At 48.6% G+C, this 8550-nt stretch overlaps 1 non-coding gene across 1 annotated transcript; it reads left to right on the top strand.

Annotated features, from left to right (window-relative positions):
* The first annotated feature begins 6527 nt into the window (after window positions 1–6527).
* Window positions 6528–6711, top strand: LOC148453729 (U2 spliceosomal RNA). Its single transcript, XR_015874876.1, has one exon. It is a non-coding gene; the product is annotated as a U2 spliceosomal RNA (small nuclear RNA).
* The last annotated feature ends 1839 nt before the right edge of the window (window positions 6712–8550 follow it).

Here is an 8550-nt window from a genome sequence, read left to right as displayed (position 1 = left end):
TCCAGCAGGGCAGGGATATATTGGGCTATCCTATAGGAAGGATTCTAAGATGGTGCGGTTGCAGGTGTCAGCGTGTTAGAGGGGGTAATTTGGCGGATGACCGGGAAGAGTCAGTCTGTCATACGTATGTACATTGTGGTATCTGCACCCAGAGACCTGAGGCTTCTGCAGTAATGATCTATACATGTCCTGATGGGGCGGCTCCATCTCTGACAGAGGACCTAACGCCGGGCAGCGGTGTGTACAGTCCCCTCACTCACTCATCTCTGTAACCGGGACTTCAGCCTCCTCCTTCCATGCAGAGAACAGGACATCTGATGGGGAGGCTCCATCTCTGACAGAGGACCTAACGCCGGGCAGCGGTGTGTACAATCCCCTCCCTCACTCATCCCTGTAACCGGGACTTCAGCCTCCTCCGTCCATGCAGAGAACAGAACATCTGATGGGGAGGCTCTATCTCTGACAGAGGACGTAATGGTGGGCAGCGGTGTGTACAATCCCCTCCCTCACTCATCCCTGTAACCGGGACTTCAGCCTCCTCCGTCCATGCAGAGAACAGAACATCTGATGGGGAGGCTCTATCTCTGACAGAGGACGTAATGCTGGGCAGCGGTGTATACAGTCCCCTCACTCATCTCTGTAACCGGTACTTCAACCTCCTCCTTCCATGCAGAGAACAGGACATCTGATGGGGCGGCTCCATCTCTGACAGAGGACCTAACGCCAGGCAGCGGTGTGTACAATCCCCTCCCTCACTCATCCCTGTAACCGGGACTTCAGCCTCCTCCGTCCATGCAGAGAACAGAACATCTGATGGGGAGGCTCTATCTCTGACAGAGGACGTAATGCTGGGCAGCGGTGTGTACAATCCCCTCCCTCACTCATCCCTGTAACCGGGACTTCAGCCTCCTCCGTCCATGCAGAGAACAGAACATCTGATGGGGAGGCTCTATCTCTGACAGAGGACGTAATGCTGGGCAGCGGTGTGTACAATCCCCTCCCTCACTCATCCCTGTAACCGGGACTTCAGCCTCCTCCGTCCATGCAGAGAACAGAACATCTGATGGGGAGGCTCTATCTCTGACAGAGGACGTAATGCTGGGCAGCGGTGTATACAGTCCCCTCACTCATCTCTGTAACCGGTACTTCAACCTCCTCCTTCCATGCAGAGAACAGGACATCTGATGGGGCGGCTCCATCTCTGACAGAGGACCTAACGCCAGGCAGCGGTGTGTACAATCCCCTCCCTCACTCATCCCTGTAACCGGGACTTCAGCCTCCTCCGTCCATGCAGAGAACAGAACATCTGATGGGGAGGCTCTATCTCTGACAGAGGACGTAATGCTGGGCAGCGGTGTGTACAATCCCCTCCCTCACTCATCCCTGTAACCGGGACTTCAGCCTCCTCCGTCCATGCAGAGAACAGAACATCTGATGGGGAGGCTCTATCTCTGACAGAGGACGTAATGCTGGGCAGCGGTGTGTACAGTCCCCTCACTCATCTCTGTAACTGGTACTTCAGCCTCCTCCTTCCATGCAGAGAACAGGACATCTGATGGTCGATAATGCATCTGGTGTTTCAGGAGAGACATGGGGGCAGCTGTGTTAATTCTAGCACCCTGCACCTTTCAAGCCTGTGCAGTTCCTATTTCCTGGCTGGGGTGTTGCTCTCCGCTCTGGTGCTTCTAGCACACTCAGCTGATGCAACAAATGGCTGAAATACTGACCTAGAAGCACCAGAGCAGAGAGTTGGTTGTGACAGGCGCAGGGTGTTAGAATGAACACTATCGTGTCCACCGGCAGCTATGAAAAACCGAATGCAAATAATCCACTGCAGGGGGAGAATAGACTCCTGAGTGGTGACACATGGCAGCCTACAGACTGCAGATCTCGCACTTCTCATGCACTAAACACTCGCTGGGTATTTTTTCTCAGTACCTTATTCGGTTTTATCTAATGCTCCAGTGATGGACCTGGCACAATTTAGGGTTGCCCATTGAAGGTGTTACCACCAGAGAAACCTTTGCCGGGCATCCCCTGCTGTGACCAGCAGAAATGGCGCAACGAGAGACGGAGCTGATCTCTGTGCCCCCTGCATCAGAATAAAAAATGAAAAAACTTTGCTGCCATCAATGGAGGAATACCATAGGGCTTGGACGGGCAATGAGCAGCCCTCCAGCTGTTGTTGTCTTAGCCTCTACCACCTCTGATGGGGGCTATTCCACTTGTCCACTACCCTTTCTGTGATGTCATTTTTCCTCAAATTTCCCCTGAACCTACCACCCCCAGTGTCAGAACATGTCCTCTTGTTGTAATACTTCTTTATTTGAAGAATGTCTCCTTCCTTTACCTTGGTAAAACCCTTTATATATTTGAACGTTTCTATCATGTTCCCCCTTTCCCTTCTCTGCTCCAAACTATACATATAAAGATCTTTAATGGTGTTTACACACTAAACGATATGCTCCCTGAGCGATATCGTCTAGTGTGTCCCCGGCATTGAGCACACCCGCTGAACGATATCATTAACGATATCGTTCAGCGCCGGGCTCTCTCCCCCATTCCCCAACATGCAGCAACCTGACGAGGTCGTCAGGTTGGCCTGCATGTTATACGATGATGATGAATGACCCGCGGGAACGCGCATCGTCCTTGTCCATCGCTTTTGTGTAAAAATGGACGATAAAGTGGACGACTGACCGATATCGTTATCGTTCAGTCGTCCACTTTAATCGCCCAGTGTGTATGCACCATTAGTCTTTCCTGGTACGTTTTGTGGTGTAGACCTTGCACTATTTTAGTCGCCCTTCTTTGTACAGTCTCTAATGTATTAATATCCTTCTGGAGATGTGGCCTCCAGAACTGAACACAGTATTCTAGATGAGGACGTACCAATGACCTATACAGTGGTATTATCACTTCTTTCTTTCTGCTACTGATTCCTCTCCCTATGTACCAAGCATCTGACCCGCCTTCCTCATTGCTTTGTTACAATGTTTTCTTGCCTTTACGTCACCTGGAATAGTGACTCCTAGATCCCTTTCCTCTCAGTACTTTCCAGTATAGTGCCATTAATACTATATTTAGCCTCTAAGTCACCTGAAATAGTGACTCCTAGATCCCTTTCCTCTCAGTAGTTTCCAGTATAGAGCCATTAATACTATATTTAGCCTTTGTCACCTGAAATAGTGACTCCTAGATCCCTTTCCTCTCAGTAGTTTCCAGTATAGAGCCATTAATACTATATTTAGCCTTTGTCACCTGAAATAGTGACTCCTAGATCCCTTTCCTCTAAGTAGTTACCAGTATAGTGCCATTAATACTATATTTAGCCTCTAAGTCACCTGAAATAGTGACTCCTAGATCCCTTTCCTCCTCAGTACTTTCCAGTATAGAGCCATTAATACTATATTTAGCCTCTAAGTCACCTGAAATAGTGACTCCTAGATCCCTTTCCTCTCAGTAGTTACCAGTATAGTGCCATTAATACTATATTTAGCCTCTAAGTCACCTGAAATAGTGACTCCTAGATCCCTTTCCTCCTCAGTACTTTCCAGTATAGTGCCATTAATACTATATTTAGCCTCTAAGTCACCTGAAATAGTGACTCCTAGATCCCTTTCCTCTCAGTAGTTACCAGTATAGAGCCATTAATACTATATTTAGCCTTTGGATTTTTGAGACCCAAGTGCATTTTTTGGCACTAAACTGTGGTTGCCACGTTCTTGATCACTCCTCTAGTCTACCTAGATCATCAATCATTTGTCTGCGATATGGAACAAAAGCCTTACTAACGTCTAGATAAGCTGTATCTATAGCCCCCCCTTTATCTATTTCCTTAGTCACCCAGTCAAAAAAAGTCATTAAGATTTGTCTGACATGATCTCCCCCCAGTAAACCCATGCTGTTTGGGGTCCTGCAAATTGCTGGATTTGAGATAATCTACGACTCTTAAAGGAGAGAGTCGTAGATTATCTCAAATCCAGCAATTCAATGAAAGACACGGACTGCGAGTAGCATGCTTTCCTACCTGTACCCTCCTAGTGTTCATTCTTTAATTCTAGCACCCTGCACCTGTCACAACCTGTGCAGTTTCTCTTTTCTGCCTGAGGTGTTGCTGTCTGCTCTGGTGCTTCTAGCACACTCTGGTCTGTATCTCTGCAGTTTGTTGCATCAGCTGTGTGTGCTAGAAGCACCAGAGCAGATAGTGACACCCCAGGCAGGAAAAAGGAACTGCATGGGTAGTGACAGGTGCAGGGGGCTAGAACGTGCACTCTCTCTCCTGTAATGTATACCCTGATTGCCTCATGGCGTGTGGGAACTTTACATAGACCTATGTTGTTGCACTCAACACTATAAATCATTGTAACAAGTGGGCAGATGGCCATTTGCGTTATGTTGCGTTAGTGTTTTTGGAAGCGTCCTGTATCCGTGTGTTTGCTGCATTTTCACACATTAGAAATGACTGTCATCAATATCCTCAGAATTGTGACTTGTTTATATTTACACGTCCGTGTAATTTTGGAGGCTGTATTGTTGTTGCTGTCCCCAATGGCTTGTCACCTTCCCCAGTGGGTAGTCGGATGTATGATCAGATGTTAGTGTCTCCCTCCCATAGTGTAGATAATCTATGCCAGGATTACTGCGCCAGTGCTGTGACCAGATGAGGCTGGTGACCTGCAGGCACTGATTGCACCTTCCTGATACCTTACAGTGTAACAGCGCTGTATAAAACCCTGATTTTCTTACCAATGTCTAATTATAAAGTATTACTGCAGGGACCTGTACTGGGAATGACCTCACACCTCAGCGTCTGGGTGGGGCTCATCTCTTCGGGCTGTTTCTGCAATGATGTCACCCTGCCAACAAATAGAGTAATTAAAGGTTATGCTGTATATAGCTCCTCCTGTATCCCTCACACAGAACTGTTGTGCAATAGCTGCGGGTGTGACATGGGTGTGCGTTGGTGGGTTACTCAGCCCGTGAGAAACCGCTTGTAGTCACTTGTCACCTAATCAGCGTGGGCAGCCATGAGATTGTAGCCTATCCATTCCCTGGGAACCAGCGACATCAGAGGCACGAGGCACAGAGCCTCATGTCCTCAGTGATATCAATAGTTTCTCCTTCATCCACTAGGGGACACTGGAGTCTCAGCACAATGGGGTATAGATGTGCGATAACCGAGAGCTGGCACTTTAAGAATCTTAAGTAGTAGCTAGCTCCTCCCCCTCCTTACCCCCCCCTACAGGTCAGTCTAATTTTGTGCCCAAGGGAGCTGGTCGCATGTCTCCAGGGGTCTCTATTTAAATAAGTGCAGATCCGCGATCAGCAAGAGGAGGACAGGCAGCCTCTGCCCCTGCCTGTCTACGTCGTTGGAGCTGCCTGGAGGGCCTCGCCGCAGCTGCTTGCGGTGTGCGCTGAGGTCCTGAGTTAGAGACCACTGTCTCTGGGGATTGCCTAGGACGCGCTGCATGCAGCGTTCGTCCAGGCTCCCCGCTGCCGGCAGCTGTAAGGTCAGTAGACCTGGCACTCTGAGTAGCAGGGTTGCCAGGGGTTGTTTGGCGGAGTATTTACTAGCAGCCCGTTTACAGCACAGAACGCGCGCCATATCGGGGGAGACGGAGCCTAACTTCTGTTCTGCATCAGCCTCCCAGCTGCCCCAGCGTTTCCAGGGAGGCTGGCGGCCATTTTAATTAAGCTGCTGCTGAACGCTGCTCTGTTAGCGTGGAGACTGTGTTGCCTTCCTTGCACTGTGAGTAACAGTGGGGCTAGGCTGAGCAGCAGTACAGTAATTATTTATATTAGTTACTGCGTTTGGGCAGCGTTTTGGGTCTTTATACCAGCGCTGTTGGGGGCAAGGTCCTCTATGCCCTTATATCTGTACATTATACAGTGTCTTTCCCTACGCTGTTCCTTTCATCTCTGTGTGTGTCAGTGTGGTTTACATTATGTCTTCTAGAGCAACTCAGAAGGTTATTTTCCTGCAACATTGTGCAGAGAAATTTACACAGGGACAGTCTTCTAGTTCCCTGTTATGTGACAATCAATAGTCTACAGAGACAATTTATTTCAGTTATGTCACGTCTGTCTACAAAGCTGGAAGCTTCTCCCAGAGAAAGAGGTTTCCAGATCTTAGGCGTATGACCTCCCCAAATCATATTGGGCTCGTTCTCTAGCTAGATCCATAGACTGTCTCACTAAAGCTATGACGTGCCAGGACCTCCATGGGCACATCTACACAGGTGCCTACTAAGAGACTGATTCCGAAACCCCTTAGGTGGGATGGGTCGGATGAGGAGGATATGCCTGCTCTAGAGGGGCAGCGTGGACATTGCTGTCTTGCAGCGCTGAGCTCGTGACCGCTCTGGCCCTGGCTGTGTGGAGTTTGTGTGGTCTCCCTGTGTATGTGGGTAGTTTCTTCCCACACCAAAAAAAATAGACTTTAAAAGAAAACTCGGAACCATTATCACAGGGTGTAGATGCGTTCATTATTGCAATCTGCCAGGTTGTAAAGGTTGAGGACTCGGATCCTGTTTCTGCTAGACAGAGACAGGCTACCATACCTGTTCTTATCAGTTTAATATCTGATAGGCCCCCTATCTGTAGGCCATATATTAGTTGAATTATTAGAACAGGGAGATGGAAGAAGAGCTTGCTCTGTCCACTCCACGCATTGACCTGGTATTGCAGCACTTTCAGGATGCACAAAGACTTTCCAGCTCCAGAGGAACTGGATGATATCCTCACCTCTGTTTAAAAGCACCCGGATAAATAGTTCCAAGTTTCAAGTAAGATTTTATCTCATTATCCCTTTCCTACAGATAGCAGGAAATTATGTGAGACTCCGTCCTCGGTGGAATTTTCGGTGCCTCATCTGTCCAAGAAGACTATTCTCCCGGTGCTAGGAGCCGTCTTCTTTAAAGGATTCTTCAGACGGGTGACTCTTTGCCCTGCGCTTGTAAGCTGCTGAGTCAAAAGGCAGTTGTAGCATGGGCTGCGCAGCCTTCTGAGAGTTTAAAAGCGGGTCTCGCGGCTGAGGATTTTCCCTTCAAATTGGTGAGTCTGCTGCTTTCCTTGTTGAAGCATCTACGGATGAATGTAATCTTCTAGGTCCTCGGTCCTAACAACCCGCAGAGACTTTTGGCTGCGATTATAGCAAGCTGATGCAGAGTCCAATTGACTGTGGAAGCACTCCCTGTTTAAGGTGGAGGTGCTCTTCGGGGCGCAGCTGGATAACTGGATCTCTCGGGCTACTGGAGGTAAGGCCACTTGTATCCTCTCAGCTGCCCCGCCTCCTCGTAAGCCTCAGCCAGGACCGTCCTTTCGGTCATTTAGTGTTCCAGCCAGTTTCAGAGGTCGTTCCACAGTAGGTCACACTTTCTCCCGTGGTTCTAGAGGTAGAGCATCAACGTCCTCGTCTCAAAGGACAGTAAACCATCGACTAGACCACTGCATGACTCAGATCCCTCTCACCTGGGGGACCCCAAGGTGGGAACTCGTCTTCAAGATTTCAAAGTAGAATGGATCCAATCTGGTCAGTCAGAGGTTCCTACTTCCTCCTCGATTTTTCTCAATTGGTTTTCCAGTGGTCGAGGACACGTGAATTGTTATTCAGGAAGCTATAGACAGGCTTCTGTTTTCTTGTGTGTTGGTACATGTTCCAATTCATCAGAGAGGTCAGGAATTTTACTCCAGTTTGTTTGTAGTTTCCAAGCCGGAGGGTTCGTTGAGACTCATTCTGAACCTAGAGAATCTCATTCCTATCTCCTTGCTTTCGAGTTGAAAGGGAGTCTCTTCAATCTGTTCTTGCAGGGCTTGAGAAGGATGATTTTCTTGTGTCCCTGGACATAAAGAATGCCTATTTCCACATCCCCCAGTTGGTCTCCTCTCCAGGTGTTCTTTCAGTTCGCGGTGCAAGACTTTCAATTTCAGGCCTTGCCCTTCAATCTTTCTTCGGCCTCGAGTTTTCACAAAGGTCATGGCTGTGATGATGACCCTCCTTTGCATTCAAGAAATGACTGTCATCCTTTATTTGGACAATCTCTTACTAAAAGCTTCTTCCAGACTCCATTTGTTACAAGACATATTGGTAACACACAGTCCTCATAACACTCGGTTGGATCCTGAATTTTCCGAGATCCCTTCTGCAGCCTACTCAGAGGTTTCCATTTCTAGGAATGATTTTAGAAGACTGATCCTACCAGATTGGCGAGTGTCGGTGCACCTGTGCATACGACTCCTCGGGTAGTTGGTTAAGACTTCCAAGGCCTTGGAGGGCGGTTCCCCTCCAAGGCCTTTCCAATTGGACCTCCTCTCTAAGTGGTTGGGTTCCAATCTGTTCATTCACCAATGAGTACAATTGGCATCCAAGGCTCTCCTTTGGTGGTACAAGGCCACGGGTCTCCGCTTGAAGCGTTTCTCCACATAACATTCTACATTTAAGGACAGGGGTCTATGCTCTACAGTTAGCACATTCTCTGTTGAGGGGTCTGTGACCGGACGCCTTTCGCCTAGGCCGTCCCTGGTCACGGGTTAGCGCTTTTGGACTCC

The sequence above is a fragment of the Taudactylus pleione genome, unplaced genomic scaffold (genome assembly GCF_031769625.1).
Source record: "Taudactylus pleione unplaced genomic scaffold, aTauple2 ptg001104l, whole genome shotgun sequence".
NCBI lineage: Eukaryota > Metazoa > Chordata > Amphibia > Anura > Myobatrachidae > Taudactylus > Taudactylus pleione.
Note: the sequence above shows the minus strand (reverse complement) of the source record. Positions and strands in the feature narration are given on the sequence as shown.